The 21,821-nt window shown below is 37.5% G+C and overlaps 1 protein-coding gene across 3 annotated transcripts in view; it reads left to right on the top strand.

Annotated features, from left to right (window-relative positions):
• Positions 1-21,821, top strand: part of SH3GL2 (SH3 domain containing GRB2 like 2, endophilin A1) — a 239,276-nt gene that overhangs the window by 162,139 nt on the left and 55,316 nt on the right. The window lies entirely within an intron of this gene.

Raw genomic sequence — 21,821 nt, forward strand, 5'->3', positions numbered from 1 at the left:
CTAACCCTCCTTGCTACAACTTCAGTCCAAAGAAGATAGAGATGGAAAATGATTAGCTTTCATACAGACCATGGGTAAATCTGGTTCATCTGACAAAAGTCCATCCTCTTCACTTTTTTTTTTTGCAGGCAATGGGGGTTAAGTGACTTGCCCAGGGTCACACAGCTAGTAAGTGTCAAGTGTCTGAGGCCAGATTTGAACTCAGGTACTCCTGAATCCAGGGCTGGTGCTTTAACCACTGCGCCATCTAGCCGCCCCCCATCCTCTTCACTTTTGATTGGTAATCTGCTTAGTCTGAGGCATCCCTTGTCACTGGAACCAAGTAGTACCATTTCCTACATCCTCTCTGCAGGATGCAAAGGCATGTCTACCTCCATGCAACCTTTACTTCAGACAAAGGTCTACACCACATATCTTACCTAGTTGATGGGGAACTCATCAGATTTATCACTTAACCCTACCTACCCCTTTACAGTAATACTTTTATGTCCATTACAAAGCAAATAGAAAGAACATCTGCCAATGTTGCTAATGCAGAGAGAAATTTGAAAGAATATGAAAGAATTTTTAAACCTGTTTATCTTGTGATCTAATTGAACTTTGCATAAAAACATCATTCTCCTGAAAATTTTCTACAGAGGCAAATTAACATTAAATGTCAGCAATAAAAGGAAGGTACAACATTAACCTGATAGTGAATTAAATGCCATAATACTGACTCCTCAGCTTTTCCCCTTTTCGTGACCAATGTTTTTGCCTTTGGACCTTGTTTCTGCTATGCTATCTCTGTTATTTGTTTCTATGACCCAACATGAATAAGAAAGCTAAGTAAGAAAATAATGATAAGATATTCTACTAAGATCACCAAGTGCTTATTAAAATACCTACTTACATTCAATGTACTATACACTGGGTTTATACAGAAACAAATAATCATTGCCATGAAGAAGCTTAAATTCCACTGGGATAATACAAGATTCTACAGAAAAAATAAATACAGAATACTTGCAGGAGGCATCCAGTGAGGAAGGGAAGGCTTCACTGAAGAGCTAGTATCTTAGCCAAGCCCTGAAAGAAGTTAGAGATGCTTAGGGATGGAGGTGAGAGGGGGATTCATTTAGTAATGGAGGGGAGCATAGGCAAAAACATGGAGATCAAGGATGGAATGTCAATTTCAAGTAATAACTAGTAGGTCAGTATGACTGGAGTGTAGAACGCTTGAGGGACTATGATAAGAAATAAGTTTGAGAAGTGAAATGAGAGCCAGATTGTAATGGGATTTAAATGCTAAACTGAGGATTTTATTTTATTCAGAGACAGACAATAGAGAAGCATTGAACATTTTGGAGCATGAGTGTGATATAGGCAGACCTGTGTTTTAGGAATACTAATTTAGCAATAGTTTGGAGGATAGATGAGACAGTGGGGAAAAGTAGAAGTGTGTGTGGGGGACTAATTACAAAGCTATTGTGCAGGAGAGGTGATGTGGCTTTGAAACTAGGTTAGTGGCCATGTGAATGGGGAGAAGGGAATACATTCAAAGAGTTTTTTTGGAATTAAAAAAAGGCCTGGCAATGATTGGCTAGGAGGAGTGAACCAGAGGGAAGAGTAAAGGATGATATAGAGATTATGAATATGAGTGGTTTGGAAGGGTGGTAGTATCCTCAATAACAATAGGGAAGCTTGGAGGGAAGGTAAATGAATTCCATTTTTGACGTACTGAATCCCATGGGGCATGTTGATGCCCATAAGATATTCATGTGAAGATGACTAGATAAACTCTCTCCATTTTTGTTCCAACACTAAACCTCAGCACTGGATTTTTGTACTTCAAGCAAATTCAGTTGTAGGAGATGGGAGTGGTGGTGCAAAGGATATTTTTGCCTCAACTTCAGTTGTTCCAAGATACAGTGAGATCTCTCACCAGTGGCATTCAGGTTGGAGACTTGACAGTAGTTGAGGGAGGGAGGCGGGCCTCTGAAGAGAAGTGCCCCAGGAACAGGACACTGTGGGTGGAAGCCTGGACATGGTCACACCATTCAGCAACATAAGTCAGCAGAGAATTGCAGGGGAGAGGATCACTTTGGGGAAGAACCAACCCCATGGTGGTGCCTAGGGGTAAAGCTCTTTGTACTATGTTAGTTATGATGTTCCTCTTCTACTCTACATACCCCAATTTTTTCACCATTCTCATTGACAAATCACTTTTGCTCTCTTCTTTCAACCTTACCTTTCATTCTTTTCTAACTTTATATAGTTTGAAAATACATCTTCTTTTAAAGTCAAGAATAGAAAATAAGACCGTTTGTGAATGGCATGTGTATGTTGATCTGCTTTGTAACAGTAGATTAGAAATCAGCTTGGAAATAACAATTTCTTTTAAAAAATTAAGGTTCACCTGGACCTGTAAAATATACTTGAGTATTTTAAACTATATTTAGTTCAATAATCTTTCTGGTACTCCATGCTATGTTAGGACAATGGCTTCTTTCTCTGGTCCACAATAATTCATTTTCTACCATAGGTCTTGCCTTTCTTAGGGACAGAGACCAAAAATCCCATTCTGGACAGATCCTGAAGGGAAAAAAAGGCTAAAGTGAGTGATAGGAACAGAAAATGTACTCAAGACTGAAAAAATGGAGCTTTGGATCATTGTTTGGTTGTTAAAAATGAGAGAAAAAAATAAGCAATAGGGCTGTCCCCATAACCTTTGCCAGCCAAGGTGATCTGACTTTAGTTCAATATGGATCTGAAGCAATCATCTATGAAGTCATTGGTTCCTTTGCTTTCTCAATTTTTGCTGTTATTGCTATTATCTCTTTGTTTCTATTAAGTTCTTTATTAACTCTCCATATCCAGCATCATATGTTATAAAAGTAGAAAGATGCAGAGACTAATAACTTGGCGTGAGGCAAGTTTAACAAAAATTCCCAAGGTATTTTTGGGGGGCAGAGGCAGAACAATCCAACAAACCCATAAATATTAATAAAATAGAATATGAAACAATTCACATATGTGTGTATATATATATTACATTAGCATATATACATACATAGTACCAATATATGTATATATTATTATGGTTCATCATAGCATCATAAGTTGAGAATTATGAGGAGTCATATAGTCCAATACCATCATTTTACAAATAAGAAGACTGAAATTCACGGACATAAAGTTTCTCATTGAAGATCATACAAATAAGTAGCAGAGTCTATCTCTGGACCCTAAATCCAACATCTTTCCCTTAGGCAATGGCTACCTACAAAAAATAGGATCTGAGGAAAAGATTCATTATTTAATAAGGTTTGCTGAGAAAACTGTATTTTAGCAGAGTAAAAATTTAGATTTAAAAGGTTAAACATAAAAAATAAAAATGTTAGAAGAAAATCGAATGAAAAAATTGTCTCATTTAAGGCATAAAAATTCTTTTTCACTGAACTACTGCTGCAAAAAATTATCCAGGGACAAGATATATGACTAGGTTGCATTATATTTTGAAAATCGTATGGCATATCACTAGGATAAAAATAACAGATTGTTAAAAGACATTTGCTGTAAATTCTAAAGATACAGATGTAAAGACTGAACAATCAATAGTCCTTATACTCAAGAAATGTATAAGTTACTTTGCAGATGAAAAATGGAGTATTGTGGGATGGGAAGAAAGGTACAAAGTGTATTCTCTCTGTAGCTATAGCTCAGAAAAATGAGTGGAACTTAGTCATGGTCCAGCCTATATTCCCATGGAGTTTGGGGGAACCCAAGCCCTGGGATAAAAATTTTGGGCCACAGGACCCTGAAGGCGATAGCATGGCCATTCAGATTGGGTGGGCAGAGGACCACAGACTGAGGAGAAAGGGAGTAAGTGTGTCAACCCCACCTTCTTTTCGAAGAAACATATGCCTCCCCCATGTTGTTGGGCTGTGCCCATGCTTGTCAGAGCTGTGAAAATTAACAAAAATAAATACAAATGGCAACATTTAGTAGCAGGGATGTGAAGAAATATGTACATTCATATGCTGCTGGCTCAAATTGATAGAATCTTTTTGGAGGGCAATCTGGCAATATATACTAAACATATCCAGCAACCTCAGTAATAAGAGAATATGCTTTTTGGTTAGTTATGTGAGAGAGAAAAAGAGAATGATCTGCATGAAACTATTTCTAGCTATATTTTCTGTCTACTAGTAAATATATGTGATAATAAATATAAATAATTCATATATATATATACATACATACATGTGTGTGTGTATGTATCTCTATCTCTATTCCCATCCCCATCCCCATATTCATCCCCATCCCCATACTTATACCTATATCTGTAATAAAAACCTACAACTGACTGGCACATTGCATATTATTCCCCTTCACATATGCTACAGTCCAGCACATGGGATATTCCATCTCCTATCTTGGAAGGCATTCATTTACTCTTCTCCTGCACCTCTTAGAATTTTTCCTTTCTCTTCAAAGCACAGCTCAAGGTCACTTTCCTTGTATTTACTTTGTAGCTTCCTATATGTATGCTGAGTCATAAGCAACTTGCGGCCATGGACTGCTTATTTTTTGTCTTTAGCACTTAGAGTAAGTTCCAGGTACATGGTACTCATTTAATAAATGCTAGTTCATTTATGTGCCATAGTGCATAGTAGGCCTTCTTACTGGATTTGTCATGTAGCTTTTACTAGTACTGAATGAAGACTGTAGGGTGAAAGCATAGTACCCTACAAACCACCCTACATATTATTAATACCACCCTATGTATGTATTATTAAAGTATTATTTTTGGGGGGTAGGGGGCTTTCTTTACATATCTTTTGGCTCAGAATGTTCACAATGTGTTTCTAAGTTTTCATTTTTCTGACTGCTTTATCCAAGTCGCATCCAGTGTCTGGGTAACTGCTATAATTTGACTCCTACTTAGTCATCTTCCAGAATTTCTCCAATCTAAAAATGATGCTTACTTTTAAGACCTAACCCAGGAAGTCCTTGGCCTTCGGAGTGTTTTTTTTTTCCACTTAACATAGTTGCGTTTTGATGGGGCTTTAGTCTAAAAGAGTAATTGTAATTGTAAGAATTCCCAGCAGCACATCAGTCCAGTGGGGGAGATATCTGAGGCCCAGCCATTCTTTCAAATCACCCTCCAAAAGGCACCCCTCCCTGATCTGCCTTCCTTCAAGGACAAGTCTGTTAAATGTTTCCTGATTTTGATAATGCCCAGTTCTAGTTATGTCTTGGGTGGTTAACAGCAAAAGGTACCAGATTTCCCCCTCTTTTTCTCCTGACAGCCAGGAAAAGAATTGTCAGAGCTCTGGAGAAAAATTACCAGATCTGACACTGTGTGATCCTATCTGAATTAAGCTGTTTTTACTTTGTATTCAGTTGATCATATCTTTTTGGGTTTTCTTCTCCTCCTTTAGTGAAAAGAGTTCACTTAAGGAAGAAATAAAGACTCCCATATCTAGCTATCTATCAGTGATAAAGGTCTGTACCTCAATCAGGGATTTAAGGAGACTCTCTCTCTTAATCTTCCCTCCCCTTTTTCTAGTTCTCTGCCAGTTAACTTTCTTTTTCAACTTCAATGAGATATTTAATACTTCGTGTTGATAAGGTTAATCTCCTGAGTCTTAAATGAGTGGCTTGAAATGACACATTACACGTGCTTGGAGCTAAGGAAATATTATGTGTTGGTGGATTGTAATTCACTCAGGAGAAATATAATTTGCAGGAAATTGTAAAGGATTTTATGAGGGACTATTTCTCTTAGATTCCAGGAAATTGTGAGTCCCACTGTGGATTTTTATGTGCCTGAAAATGACTTAGGAAAAAAAAAGTCTCTGATGACTCAGTGATGGAGGAGGCACACTTAGAAAGTCCAAGACATTTTCATTCCCAAATTTGGGACTTGATACTTTCCAGAGAAAAGCTATATATGTTCTTCAGAGTAGTTGAGGGGAATTGTGGGCAATCACAATTCTGAGTTTCTCCAATGAAAAAGTATTTCACCCCCGAAGGGGGTGAGTTGTTGGACTTATAGGAAAGGTAGGCTAGCTGTAGCAGATAAAACAAAATGAGAGTCCCTTTGTAGAGTAGCCATATTTTGTAACAAAATGTGGTCAGCTCTCAAATTAACCAAATAACTTTGAGCTAGGTCCATGCTGGCAGGATCTTATCCAAAGGGAGATAGTGTGGGACACTGGAAAGAATCCTAATGTTGGAAGCTGAGAACTCTGAGCCTCAATTCCTTTATCTATAAGATGAGAGGGAAGTGTTTCTAGATGAAACTCTAAGGTACCACCTAGCGCCATATCTGCCATCCCAGGAAACATAGAAAGAGGGGGCAGGCAGAGAAAATTATTATTTTAGGGATGATTGTATAGGAAGGACCAAGAGGAAAGGGGAACTGGACAAACAAAAAACCTCTTATCAGTAGAGAGTTTTGCTAGTGCTGTTCTTCAAAGTACTTTCAACCCTGAAAAAGGACCTCCCTGGTTCAGAATTGTTGATAATTTGGCAGTCTGTTTTTGCATTGCTAGTGAAGTAAGGGGTTGCTAGCAACTTTGATTATCAGCTTGGTGGAGGCGTAGATCAAGCCTTGCTCACCTTTGTGAGGCTCAGGCTTCTGGCACTGAGTCTTGCATGAGTGAATGAACACTCAGAAAGTATTGGTTGCATTCAATTACAGCCTTGTATGTTCATACCATGGAAGATAACACCCTATTTTTAAGGACTTTAGTGCTTGAGTAAGATGGTAGTGAGAACTGATGAGGGGGTGGGGGGAAAGGGAGTGGTTATAATATGCAAATTTGACATTTCCCAGCTCCTAAGGCTGTTGGGTTAATTCCTAAATAGCAAATACATTTTTCTAAGAAGAGAAACACATTCTAAAGCCTAATATAAATGAATGGTAGTTTTTTTTAGTGATTTTTGTATTACTGTAATTGCCTTTCTCCCTCTCCTACCACTAGTACAAATTGAGTTGACTATTAGTCTTATGGTGAGCAAGAATATCATTTGACTTATCTTTTTGTTTATTTGACTTATCTTTATGTAATATCTGAAAGGTGATTAAAGAACACTTTCCAGGGGCAGCTAGGTGGTGCAGTGGATAGAGCACTGGCCCTGGAGTCAGGAGTACCTGAGTTCAAATCTGGCCTCAGACACTTAACACTTACTAGCTGTGTGACCCTGGGCAAGTCACTTAACCCCAATTGCCTCACTAAAAAAAAAAAAAAAAAGAACACTTTCTGAATATTATCTACAAATTTAATTGTTGCAAATATACAATACCTGCTTTCTGTATTTCAGACCACAAGAGGGAAAAGGGGAAGAAATGGGAGTCCTTTAAATGTGTCCTCTTGGGACACAGTCAGGAAATCATGATCCTTCTTTGGAATAAATCACAATCTCAAAGAGGAATACCTAGCCAGATATCTTCTATACCTGGTGCTTATAATACTTATATGTTCTTGGCATACAGTCATATACAAAGACAGACTTGTTTGCAAGCTGACCAGTCAGTCTGAAAATTGGAGGGCCTGTCCAGATATAGAAAGAAGTTTTCCTTTCAAATTTGTTTTTAAAATAAAGTTTTTAGATGAGTTATATGGTCTGTGATTATAGCTTTCTATACATCTTACCTCTTTCCATTAGTTTTACATGAAGAGAAGCCTTAGAAACCCTAGGATGTAAATGAACGTACCCATTTTCCTTGCTAGAGGGATAACCAGAAAGTAGAATTTCACAGAATCTGATTTGGATGCCATCTTGGGGGTCACTTAGTCCAACCTATATGTGACAAAGAATCTCTGTTCCCAAAATATGGTAGTCTAATCTCTAGGGAAGACTCTTGTTTGTTTTTGTTTTTTTGTTTGTTTGTTTGTTTGATTGTTGTTGTCGTTGTTGGTTTTTTTTTTTTTTTGTGGGGCAATGATGGTTAAGTGACTTGCCCAGTGTCACACAGCTAGTAAGTGTCAAGTGTCTGAGGCTGGATTTGAACTCAGGTCCTCCTGAATCCAGGGCCAGTGCTTTATCCACTGTACCACCTTGCTGCCCTAATGGGAAGAGTCTTACTTAAAACAGCCCAACCTCTTTTCTACTTGCTCTGATTGTTAGGATATTTTGCTTTTAAGTTAACCCCAAATGTGGCTCTATAACATTCATTCATTGCTCCCAGTACAGTACTCTCCATGACAGCCTTTCAGATACTTGAAAAACAAACAAACAAATCAACCCCCTTTCTTCCCCAAGATACACACACATACACACACACACTTTATTTTTTAAATAGTATTTTCCCAATTACATGTAAAAATAGTTATCAACATTCATATTTGTAAGATTTTGAGTTTCAAATTTTTCTCCCTCCTTCCCTTCTCTCCCCCCTCCTGAAGACAGCAAGCAATCTGATATAGGTTATACAATACAATCATGTTAAATCTATTTCCACAGAATATTTTTAAAGTTGGTCAGTTGTAGAGTTCATACTCTTATTCTAAAAATCATTTGCCTAAATCATTCACAGAAAAATATCTTCTTTATTTGAATAGAATGGCTTTCTCCTCTTCCCCAAATTTCATCACTTAGAAAATTTCCGTTCTTATTGAACATAGGTGTAATTAGATTGAAATTTCCAAAATGTGACAAGTAGAGGAGAACCTATTCACATTTGGTCAGTGGTAGTGATATTCTTTTCTCCTCATTCATAGCTTGGGTACCATTGCTATTCTTCATTGCAAAGGAAGGACAGAAAGTAAAGGTCAGAGGATTAAGGGTGAACAAATTGGCAGAATGAACATGGAATCAAGGGACCCAAATTCAAAATGATTTGGGGGAAAATCACTTCACCCATGTAGGCCTCCATTTCCTTATCTCTAAGGTGAGGGAGTTGGAAGGAAGGACTTCTTGCGTCTTTAGAAATTTTAGAAATGTGGTTACCTATCTCTATGTCTCCTAAAGCTTCTTGTCCATCACTTGGATGTAAATCCATTTTTTGGAGGTTATTACAGAGGAAGAGTGCTTTCTTCTACCAATTTGTGCCCATTAGTTGTTAGCATTGAATGTTAAAAAAAGAGAGAGAAACTTTATTATAAGAATTAACACAGGGAAGTAAAAAGTCACTTCTGTGATACCTTGTTGCAATACACATTTAATTTATTCAAGCTGTGGTTTGGAAGTAATGCAGAACTTTTGGAAAATTAAAGCATTATATTTCTGTTAAGGTACTGATCCTCAGACATACTAATAAACACTAGTAGTATAGTTACATTGTGGCAACAGTCTCAATATTATGACATCTATTAAATTTTAGTTTGAATTTTCCACATGAGTAAACCTGAGGGCAAGTTTTTGCTGCTATCATGCCCACTAATTCATAGATTTTTAAGTCATGCTCTGTCCTTTGAATCAATAAGAGAAAAACAAAACTTGGAGTCTCATTTGTGCCCTTTTCAGTCTCTCTTTATTCTGGGCTCTTCCAAGGAACAAAGGAGAGTTACTGAGTAATAGCAAGTAAATGAGCATTTTTAACTCTTTAAAAGTCTTCCACCAAGGATTAAAAAAAAACCAAAAAACAACTGGTACAAATACACTCACTTATGGGTCTCAAAGTTCTGAGGTAGCTAGGTGATATAGTAGGTCGAACTCTGGGCTCGACGTCAGGAGGATCAGAATCCAAACCCAACCTCAAACACTTACTAGCTGTGTGACCCTGGACAAATCACTTAATCTCTATTTTTCTGTTTCCTCATCTGTAAAATGGGGATAATAATAGCACAATAGCAGCTATTTCACAGGGCTGTTGTGAGGCTTAACTGAGATAATATTTGTAAGCTGCTGAACATACTTCCTGGCATGTAGTAGGTACCATATAAAAGTTACTCCCTCTCTCGCTTCCCCTTGCAGTTGGGGAAGAGTAGAAGATAAAAATTTAAAGATGATTAAAGCTTATATTTACTAATATAAATTTGTACATTTTTAAATGTAGTCACAGACAGACCTCTCCACCATGGAAAGGGAAGGTATATTTCATTATCTTTTTTTTCTGGGTCCAGTATTAGTCTTTAAGTTTCTTCAGAGCCTAGCCCCCTTCTGATTAAGGCCATGCTTAAGTTACTTTAGGGGCTAACTCTGTTAATTTGCACAGCTCATCTACAATAAAATAAATTTTAAAGTCCATCTCTACTGTCCCATGTGCCTATGATGATGACAGAATAAATTCAGATCATAAACCCTCAGAAATTGTGGGTTATTCCCTAAAACAACACAGACCCATTTAGCATTAGATTGCTGCGAATTCGAGGTGCCGATTCATTTTATGTGAGTTTGTGAAATAGTGGGTTTAATGTCATCCTTTAAGACAAGATTGACTTCTAGTGGGTGACCTTATCTGAAAAAGGCTGACCATGATGTTTTTGTTTCTGTCCCAGAGCTTTCCTTGGTTTATTTTTTCTACTTTGTCTAATCCCATGACCAGAAAAAAGAGGGGAACAAATTTTCTGGCTCCCTCTTATAGAGGAACATGTTGAAGGGTACCTCCTCTCACCTTGATTACTGAATCACTTCTTATCATCAAATCTTAAGTCATCATTCATTAACCTCAAGAGCAACTGATCATCACTAACTGACAAGTTTTTTCTTTTTCTTTTTCCCTGTTAATGAATTCTATTTTTTCATAAGGGAATTTGGTGACTGATTTCAAATAGTATGAATAACCTAGTGTGACATAAGCTGTACTCCCCAATGTGATTGCCTATTTTTAGTGTTGCTACAATAGATTATCAAACCAAACTGTGAAAAATGCACAGAAAAGTCAAGTCCCCTCTGTGGGGACAAGGCTATCTCAGAATAGAATGAAAGAGAAAAAGAGAGAGGCTGAAAAAAGAAAGATGAAAAAGTGAATTTCAAAATTTTATTTTGCATCACATATTCATATTCAATTTTTCTTTTCTCAGAGGGATTTTAGAAAATGGTGTGAATCTGATGAGTGATAGTGGTGACTGGTTGTGCTTAGAGAAAATATCTCATTTCTAAAGAATTTAAAGCTATGCAAAGTAGTTTATCATTAATCATTTCCACATCCCTAGGAGGTAGGTTAAATAATTAGAGCAGCATATTTTACCAAAATTTCTCACATTAGGGAAATGGGGCTTCAGAAAAATTATTGCTTTTAGCCCCAGAGAACCAAGTCAGAAACAATTAAATGTCACGAGAAGCAATGTGTGCAGTCTAATACAGCTATTATCTAATAGAGAGGAAAACTGAGAGAAGGAAAAGGAATCCAAGTTGTCAGCCACAAATAGTGTCTTCTACCCTCCCCGCCCCAACAATGACATAAGTGGTGATGAAGATAGCTGGCATTTCTGTAGCATTGTAAGGTTTGCAAAATGTTTTATTATATAGCTTGTCAGTGAGTAAACATTGTCATTAGATCCTCTTCAGATTCCTGTGAGGTAGGCACTACAGGTATAATGATAATAATTGTATAAGAATAAGAACAACTTATCTGTATCACTCCAATTCCCACTGATTATTAGAGAATGAATCTAGGGGACATCAGAAACCCTTGTGAATGATACTATCTTGCATTTATTTAAGAATTTAAATTTGCAAAACAAACTTTATCACATCTGATCCTTACAACAACCTTGTGATTATTTCCATTTTATAGATGAGGAAACAGACAGAAAGCTGTTAGGAGACTTGCCCCTGGTCACACAGCTAGTAAATATCTGAGAAAGGATTTTAATGGAGATCTTCCTGACCCCAAGTCTAGTACTTCATCTAGTATACCATCTGGTTGCCCAAGTTTTTTAAAATATATAAAAACTTAGACTTAAAAAGTCTTTTTAGGAATCCTTTAGGGAGTGACTTTCCTCCCCCTCCTAATTTTATAGATAAAGCCCCAAATAGTTAATTGGTTTATTCAAAGTCACATGTTTATTTAGATTCAAGGTATTTAAGGAAAACCAAATTTCATCCCACCTAACACAAGGGGAGGGTTCTATTGGTTTTGTTCTTTAAGTTGAAATATTTGAATTTTCTTAGACATTTCTTTGAAAACAAGATTCAATTTAGTAAACATTCATCATGTGTCTTCTTACATACCAGGTACAAATATGAAATAAAACACAGTTCTTTCCTCAAGAAATTTATAGTAGAATGTGAGAAACACATGAATACAAAAACTATATTTGAAGGCAAAATGTCAGAAGTTGAAAGGAGAGGCCCAGGCAATATTCAGTGAAAAATATGAAGAGAAAAGGGTCACCTCTAGTAAAGTACGAGGCAAAGGTAGGGTGAACGGGGAAGAGAATGAGTATTTAAATTTGCTCCTTTTATAGAAAAGATGTCATTTAAGTTGAGTCCTGAGGGGGAGGGAAGGAGGGATTTCAGCAGGTGGCAATGGGAGATGGTTCCCTTTTTACATAGTGGGGCAGCATGAACAAAGGCCAAGATGGGAAAATGCAGAATAAGACTGGAGGATGGGAAGTAGTCTGGGTTGGCTGAAATTTAGATTATGTGAAGAAGAGTAATATAAAGTAAGGCTAGAAAAGGACATTGCAGAAACCCCTAGGATTTAGGTAGATTTATTGAATTATTTTTTTTCCTCTGGTTTATAATGGACTATTAGACCTTGAAGATTGAAAAATAGAGTTCAAAATCTTTTCATAATTATAATTTATTAATTTATCAACAAATTATTTTCAGTCACTTACTCTATACCAAATTTGGATAACATAAAGAAAGGTAAAGCTAGCCTCTGCCCTTAAGATGTTTACATTACAACAAGGGAGACAGCCTGTAAATAAAATATATATATATATATATATGACATATAAGGAGTAGATAAAAGTACTTAGGAAAAGAAGACTGTGTCTGCTAAAGGAATAGGAAAAGCTTCTTGCAGAAGGTGGCATTTGAGCTAAGTCTTAAAAGAAGCCAGGGATTTTAAGAACTAGAAATGAAGACACAGAGTATTCAAGGCATGGGGGACAGCCAGTGGAACATGGGAGATAAAGACATCCTAAAATGACAGCTGGATAAGCTCAAGATCAAGTGAATATAATATGCCTTTCACATATGTATTACCACTGGACAGCCAAATGCCATTGAGTCAAACAGTATTTCTGGAAATAGATCTCTGTTGTATTCTTTATATTTGATGTACCATCAAAACACTGCACTATTTTTTATCCTTTGGACCCGTACCTACTGTTATTAGTTAATGAGATTTCATGGGAAGTAAGTCCAATGAAAAGGTAAAGTTCATGTATTTAATATTGTGGCTGATATGTTTGGTAAATATTGTATGAAGCCTGGTGATTATATGAGTGCATAGGAGGGGGCATGAATGCAAGAGCTTTTATGGAGGGAGAAATAGTTCCTTTTTTTTTTAACCGTATCTTTACAGTGCAATAAGGGAAACTATGAAATTTTCTATGCTAAATTGGAGCTTTTACTTAAATAAAATTGTAGTTAAATCCAACTTCCATTATGCTGTTTGTTTCAACATCTATAAAATGTGAAGAGGTTGGTCCTAAGTAGCCTCTAGAGTCCCTTCTAGCTGAAACTTTTTTATAAATTTTAATTGTACCTGTGGGGACCAACTCTCAGGGTTGTTGTGAATGTCAAATTGAGAATTTATTGGCAATATTATTTCATGATGTGTGACTTGGAAACCCTTTTATTCTCATACCTAGAAAGCACTGTTAAAAAGGAAAATTTTGGTTTCCATCCTTAGAATCCTATAGGATAGGGAATATAGGTATTATCCTTATTCTACAGAGAAGGAAATTGAAGCTCAGAGAGCTTAAGAGATTTACCCAAGATCACCCAGCTTGTAAGAACTGACTAATGGACCAAGGTATTTTATTCCACTGTCCTGCACTGTTGATCAGTCAGCAAACATTTATTAAGCCCTTACTTTGTGCTAAGCCCTGTACAAAGTAGCACTAGGGTTACAAAGGATGGTTAAAACTTTCTCTGCCCTCAGCAACTTACATTGTAATGGAGATGACTTGTAAATAACTAAATATATACAAGATATGTAAATAAACAATACAAAGTAATCTCTGAGGGATGGTACTGTAAGGGAAAGGAACTGGGAAAGACATATTGCAAGAGGCAGGATTTAAACTGAGTCTTGACAAAAGCCAAGAAAACTAAGAGATAGAAGTCAAGAGAGAGAGCATTCCTAGCATGGGGGAGAGTCAATGGTAGAGGCATGGAAATGGGAGATGGAGCATCATTATGTGAGGGAATGTTGCTAGGCCACTGTAACTACATCAGTAGAATGCTTGGAGGGAAGTAAAGCATAAGAAGATTGGAAAGGTAGAAAGAGGACAAGTTGTAAAGAGCTATACATGTGAAACAGGAATTTTTATTTGATTTATTTAATTAGGAGCCACTGAAATCTCACTGAACAGGGGAGTGACATGATAAATCTGTGCTTAAGGAAAATCACTTTGACACCTAGATGAAAGATGAGTTGGGCTAGGGAGAGGGTTGAGGAAGGGTCAAAAATTTGAAGGCTATTGTAATAGACCAAGTATGAGATGATGACGACCTACATTAGGTTAGTAGTTTATGAGTATAGAGAAAGATGTGATGGTAGAAATGACCTAGCTTTATAACATTGTTTGTCTGAGGTCAATGAGAATGACAAATCAAGGAAGGCAGCAAGGTTGTGAGCCTGGGATCTCCCAGGAAAGATGGTAGTGCTACTGAAAGAAATTAAGTTCATAAGAGTTCTATCCTCCATGTATTGAGTTTGAGATGTTTATGGATGTTCAATTTGATATGCAAGAGATGTTGTGACATTATAAGTCTCAGAGAGATTAGGGCTGAATAAATAGATCTAGGAATCTTCTACATAGTGACAATAATTAAACCCATGGGAACTTATGAGATCAAAAGGCCAGATAGTATAGTGGGGAGAGAAACAGAGGGGGAAGGACAAATTTCTTCAAAGGAGCCTGAGGAGTGATCACACATGTAGGAAGAAAACCATGAAAGAGAATTTCATGAAAACCTAAAGAAGAGACAATATATAGGAAAAGAGGGCGATTGACAGCACCAAAGATTGTAGAGTTCTAGGAGGAGGATTGAGAAAAGGTCATTATATTTGACAACTAAGAGATGACCAGTAATTTTGGAGAGAACAAGTTCAATTGAATGTTGATGAGGAAAACCAGATTACGGAGGGTTAAGAATTAGATTAAGAGGAGGGGAAGTGAAAGCTCCAATTATACATACCTTTCTCAAGGCATTTAATCATTGAAAGGGAGAAGAGAAATAACATGATGGCTGATGGGGATGATTGAATTGAGTGACAGTTTGTAAAAGGGTGTATATCTTTGTAGGCAGCAATGAATAGCCAATAGATAAAGAGTAATTGAAAATTAGTAAAAGGGGAAGAATAATAATAGGAAGAATTTGCTGGACAAGTTGGATGAATGAATACATGTCTTTGCTTTGTCAAGGAGAAGGGCTACCTCCTGATGTGAGAAAGGAGAGAGAGGAATCAGTGGAAGAAAACAGCTGAGTGATATGAGAAGAGAACTGTCGTTGTTTATATGTCCTTCAATCTCTTGGGGCAGCTAGGTGGCACAGTGTGTAGAGCACTGGCCCTGGAGTCAGGAGGATCTGCGTTCAAATCTCACCTCAAACACTTACTAGTTGTGTGACCTTGGACAAATCACTTAACCCCAATTGCCTCAAACATCCAGAGCCATCTCCAGTTATCCTGATATGTATCTTGCCACTGGACCCAGATGGCATCAGAGGAGAGAGTGAGCCTGGTGACTTTGCACAACTCTGCCTCACTTAAAGCCAACTCACTTGCAAGTCATGACATCGCTTCAATGCTATGGTTCTCTTCAAAAATGAAGGAAAAGGGGCAGCTAGGTGTGGCGCAGTGGATGGAGCACCGGCCCTGGAGTCAGGAGTACCTGAGTTCAGGTCCGGCCTCAGACACTTAACACACACTTACTAGCTGTGTGACCCTGGGCAAGTCACTTAACCCCAGTTGCCTCACTAAAAAAAAAAAAAAAGTGAAGGACAAAACAACAACAACCTCCAATCTTGAAGAGGATCATGACATAAGGAAGGTGATATCATGACCTGCAAGTGAATTGGATTTAAGTGAGGCAAGGCTGTGCAAAATCACCAGCCTCACTCTTTCCTCTGGAGCCATCTTTGTCCAGTGGCAAGATATAGATGAGGATAACTGGAGATCACCCCAGATGCAGTGGGAGACCTTGTCCTTTGAAAGTAAAGGTTAATGAAAAGAGAAAAAGGAGGAGAAAAAGAAGAGTTCTCGGCTAATGTCATTCTTTTTCAATGAAGTATGAGATGAGGTTCTTAGCTGAGTGTGGAGAGAGGTAGCTTGGTAGGCTTGAGGAAAGATAGAAGAGTTACTGCAGTGAATTGGAGATTAGAGAATTATAAAAGGATTGTCTTGCTGCAGTGAGTGCCCAGTTGAGATTATGAAATTTAAATTTGTCTAAATCTAGTCAGTATAGTTTGAGATTTTCTCCAACCCCCGCTCAGCAGCATATGATTAGGGGTAAAGATGGCTGATGGTAGAAGTAATCCAAGGTTAGGGATTGGGAAGACATGATTAGTTCTCAAGAAGGCAAAAGATCCAAATGTGGGGGATAGTGAGAGTCAAGATGGTGGTTGTGGGGGAGAAGAGTGTAGCCAGTCTAGGGATGATGACTTGGGAAAGAATTGAGGAGTGGAGGGACTGACTGGAGGCTGTGGTAAGGTTGGAAAACATGGTTGGTGTTCTAAAGCAGAGAAAATGATGAAATGACAAATGTTATGATTGAATAAAGAAATTTCAGTTTGGCAATAATTTTGAAAGGGTTCCATGGAAAAAGTACATCATAATATACATTGTTCTTCAGTCGTTTTTCAGTCATCTCCTACTCTTTGTGACCCCCATTTGGGATTTTCTTTGCAAAGATACTGAAGTTGTTTGCTATTTCCTTCTCCATCTCATTTTACAGATGAGGAAACTGAGGCAAACAGGGTCAGGTGACTTGTCCAGGGTCACACAAGATAGTAAGTGTCTGAGGTCATGTTTGAACTCATGAAGATGAGTCTTCCTAACTTCAGGCCTGGCATTCTGTCCACTGTGCTACCTGGCTGTCCACTCATATTGCATGATGCTCTTCTTATTCTGACATATCTACCAGCTTTGCAGAAGAAAATGCGTGCCTAATACAGCTCTAATGGTTCTGAAAGTAATGCGTAAGCTGACCACAGAGTATTTCAGTTTCATTTACCTAAGAGGTTTTCTCTGACCTTGGTTCTGAGTGAAGGATAATGTCATATCACAGTTTGTTGATGGGGAATTTCCAGATTTTCCTGTGGAATTAAATTGAGACTTGAAATGGAGTGAAAACAGATACTGTATTTGAAGCCAGGGTAAAACTCTTTTAAATATTGAAAAGGACAGTGAACCAATGTCATTCATTATCATTGCCTCCAGCCCTGCTTCAAGAAATCTTTCTTCCTTTTCTCTGCCTTTTGGTTGCTATTTCAATCATTTGATCACACAGCTCATTCATTCAACTATGTAGCAGTCATACAACCAATAATGATTTATTGCATGACATGAGCTGTGTGCAGTTATAGAGCTGTGGTATTGTATTCTGTAGAGCAGTTATATAAGATACAACCTCTTCCCTCTGGAGCTCACAACTCTTCTTTTTCTTTCATAATTTTATTCTTCCTTCACATCACCACTAGCATAATTCTTATGTGTAAGTCTGAGCTGGGTAGGCTCATTTTTGAGGCTGTTTGGACCAAAAATCTTCCTTATTGTTTATCAAGTAGATTTCAGATTCCTTTACCTAGAAGGCAAGGCTTTTAACAATAGGGACCCATCTACCTTTTCTAGCTTTATTCCAAAATACTCTCAAATACTGTATTATGTCTAGATTGGCCGTCTATCTCCCTCACTTCCAATATGTGTGTATAAATATAAATAACTTGTGTAGTTATTGATTTTGTTATAACTACATAGATATCTTTACACATATGTATATATTTCCACCTGCATACATATGCACATGTAAATAGGCAGATATGTATGTGTATGTCTACACACATTCTATGCTTTCCTGGCTCTCTCTGCCTTTCTATTCCCTGTATTTGAAATGTCTTTCTTCTCCACCTTTATCTGTTCATTTCCTGCTTTACTTAAATTCTACACCTTCCATGAAGCTTTCCCTGATAAATCTTTTAAATAATAACCTTCCCCTCACATGTCATGCAATATTCTTTTGTATATCCTCATTGCATTTATTATGTAATATTATATATAATACATATCTTATAACACACATGAGATGGAATGTGGTATAGTGGATAGAGAACTGGCTTTGAGGTCAGGAAGACTTGCATTCAAATTCTTCCTCTTATGTAGGTTATCTGTATAATCCTGGAAAAGTTGCTTAACTTCTAAGTGCCTCAAGCAACTCAGCTGTAGAGGTATAGATATGTATTGGTAAAGCTAGTTTGCTCACTGCAAATTGCCTATCCCAATGAAATTAATTGCATACCTTATTTTCCCTTTGTAGACTACAAGATGCCTGAGTGACCATATTTTGTCTGATCATTATCTCTTTGTCATAGACTATCACAGTGCTCTCTGCACAATAAGCGCCTAATGCATGTTTGTTGAATGAATATATGCCTATGTATAATTCGTGTTTACACACATGAAGTGCAAAATGAATGGTGCAGATATTGAAGAATCAAATCTGAGGGTTGGATAGGACCTCAGACTTCCTCTAATCTAATCTCTCTCCGAAACATAAATACCTTTTGTAATAAGTGGTATAGGAATTGAAAAAAATAAACCAATAACTTTTAGCTAGAGGTAGTCAACAAAGGTTTAATGGAAGGTAAAACCTAGATTGGGTTTTGAAGAAATAATAAGATTAGGATAGGTAGATAGGAGATCAAAACATTACCAGAGGCACGGAGGTAGGAATGACCTTAGAGTATGAGGAATGAGAAGCGCTCTGGATAAAGGAAAATTGTTTCTGTTGAGGGATTGTGGGAAATAAGATTAGATAAAAAATATGCAGGTTGGGGAGGTGAGTTTTGGAGAAAGATGCTGGATTCAATTTTAATCATGTTGTGCTTGAAGTGAGGACAAGACATTCAGGGAGCCAACAGGCAGCTTGGAGTATAGTAGAATAATAGAGGCTAGAAACAGAAATTTTAAAATGAGCTTTATACAAATCTTGGAAATGAATGAGTTTTTATTTGAAAGCTGTTTTGGACCTGGAGTCAGGAAGATAGGGTTGCAAATTCGGTGTCAGATACTTATAAGCTGTGTGACCCCCGGGGAAGTAATTTAACCTCTGTTTGCCTCAGTTTCCTCATCTATAAAATGAGGATAAAAATAGTTCCTATTTTTGTGAAGATTAAATGAAATCATAATTGTAAAGCATTTAGCACAATCCCTGGAACAAAATAAGCACTATATAAATGTTAGCTATCACCACCACCACCACCACCACCATCATCAACAACAAACTTAGAAAAGTGGTTATTTTAGGCCTTCTCATTTTCTATCTCCGAGTAGTATATACTGCCTTAGCACCCCTTTAGTTTTCTCTTGCTTGGCCATCTAGATTTAATATTAGATATAAACAGAGGTGCAGCTAGGTGGTACAGTGGGTAGGGTGCCAGGCCTAGAGTCAGGAAGACTCATCTTCTGAAGTTCAAATCTGGCCTCAGATACTTACTAGCTGTATGAAGTCACTTAACCTTGTTTGCTTCAGTTTTCTCATCTGTAAAATGAGCTGGGGAAGGGATGGCAAACTATTCCAGTGTCTTTGCCAAGAAAACCCCAAATGGGGTCATGATGAGTTGGACATGACAATGAAAGAAGTTCTTTGATGTTTCCATGTGAGTAGAAGAAAAACCTTATATGTATGTATGTATGTATGTATATATATATATATATATATATATATATATATATATATACATATAAGTATCAGTTCTTTTAGTCTTCCTAAAAGCTTCAGAAGACATATCTTTTACCATACTCCCACTTGTTTCCTTTGGTACCTTATTAGGTAGTGGGAGTCCCATAAGGAGAGGGTTTTAAGAAAAAGCTGGACAGTTATCAGTCTGGATGCATAGAAGAAGTACTCAGTATTTTGGGCTAAAAGCTCTGAGTCCAACAAAACACATGGGAATAATGGATCAAAAGGAATTTATTCAGAGGCCCATAGTTATAAAATAAGGACTATAAAGACAAAACCACAAAACCTCACCAAAAAAACCCACTACAGTGGGGTAGCCTACAGAAAAGACCTCCTTGTTCTTGAAGAGAGAGATAACAGACTTTTTTGTACCGAAGAAAAGCAATTTATTTTGAAAGCTGTCTCTAACTGCCCTTGCAAGCAAGAAGAAATACTAAATGATTTTTTCTATTGTTAGCTTTGTGGAGGGATGGAAGCAAAGTGACTTGTTTCTTCTATGGTTGTCTCAGCCATATAACCCCTTCTCCTGTCCCATGTCCTCAATAAACTGCTTGTCGTTGTTCAGTCATTTTCAGTCATGTCTGCATGTCCATTACCCCATGTGGGGTTTTCTTGGCAAAGATACTGGAGGGATTTTCAATTTCCCTCTCCAACTCATTGTACAGATGAGGAAATGGAGGCAGAGTTAAGTGACTTGTCCAGACCCACACAGCTAGTAAGTGTCTAAGGCCAGATTTGAACTGAGGAAGATGAGTCTTCCTGATTCTAGGCATAGCACGCTATCAACTGTGCCACCTAGCTGCCCCAATAAACTGCAGGAGCTCCCTTATTTCCTTCAGTATCAACTATAAAACCATCCATTTGGCTTTCAAAGTCCTCAATAACATGTCTTTTCCCTACTTTTCTGGTCTTCTTACACCTTTCTTCTCTCCACATAATCTGCCATCCTGTGACACTGGACTCCTGGCTGTTCCTTGAGCAAATGCTCCAGTTCCCAACTCCAAACATTTTCACTGGCTGTCCCCCATGCCTAGAATGCTCTACCGCCTCATCTCTATCCTCTAACTCCCCTCATTTCTTCCCAGTCTCAACTAAAGTGCCAGCTTCTATAAGAAGCCTTTCACAATCCTCCTTCCCAGTGCCTTCCCTCTGAATTTATCCCCAATTATCCTGTGTATCTTTGTATTTTTGTATTTTTGTATTTGTATTTTTGGTATGCACAATCAAGTTTCCTTCTCTCTCTCTCTCTGTCTCTCTCTCTGTCTCTCTCTCCAATCTTTGTATTTATATAGTTGTCTAGTTTAGTTGTCTCTTCTATTAGACTGTGACCTTCTTAGGAGCAAGGACTATATTCAGTATTTTTGCCTTTCCTTGTATCTCCAGAACTTAGCACAGTGCCCAACACATAGTTGATTCTTAATAAATGATAGGTAATTGACTTGTTTGACTATGAAGCCAGCTCTTTATCTATTTGGTACTTATTAGAAAGGCATAATAATGGAAAATAATGTGAAAGAGGGGAAGTAAAAGATACATTTCCCCACAAGTTTCATTTTATATGTGTTTTGGAATATTTACCTCATAGTCCTTTAAGATCCCTACCTAAGTACTTTTTTTTTTGGTGGGACAATGAGGGTTAAGTGACTTGCCCAGGGCCAGTGCTTTATCTACTGTGCCACCTAGCAGCACCACCCCAAATATTTTATTAATGAAAATAACCTCTAGACTGTTTCTCCCTTGTCCTCCCCTCCACACTTTTTTAGCTTCCCTATATATACTATACTTCCTCCTTTGAATATA

This window comes from Dromiciops gliroides, chromosome 1 (genome assembly GCF_019393635.1).
Source record: "Dromiciops gliroides isolate mDroGli1 chromosome 1, mDroGli1.pri, whole genome shotgun sequence".
Taxonomy (NCBI): domain Eukaryota; kingdom Metazoa; phylum Chordata; class Mammalia; order Microbiotheria; family Microbiotheriidae; genus Dromiciops; species Dromiciops gliroides.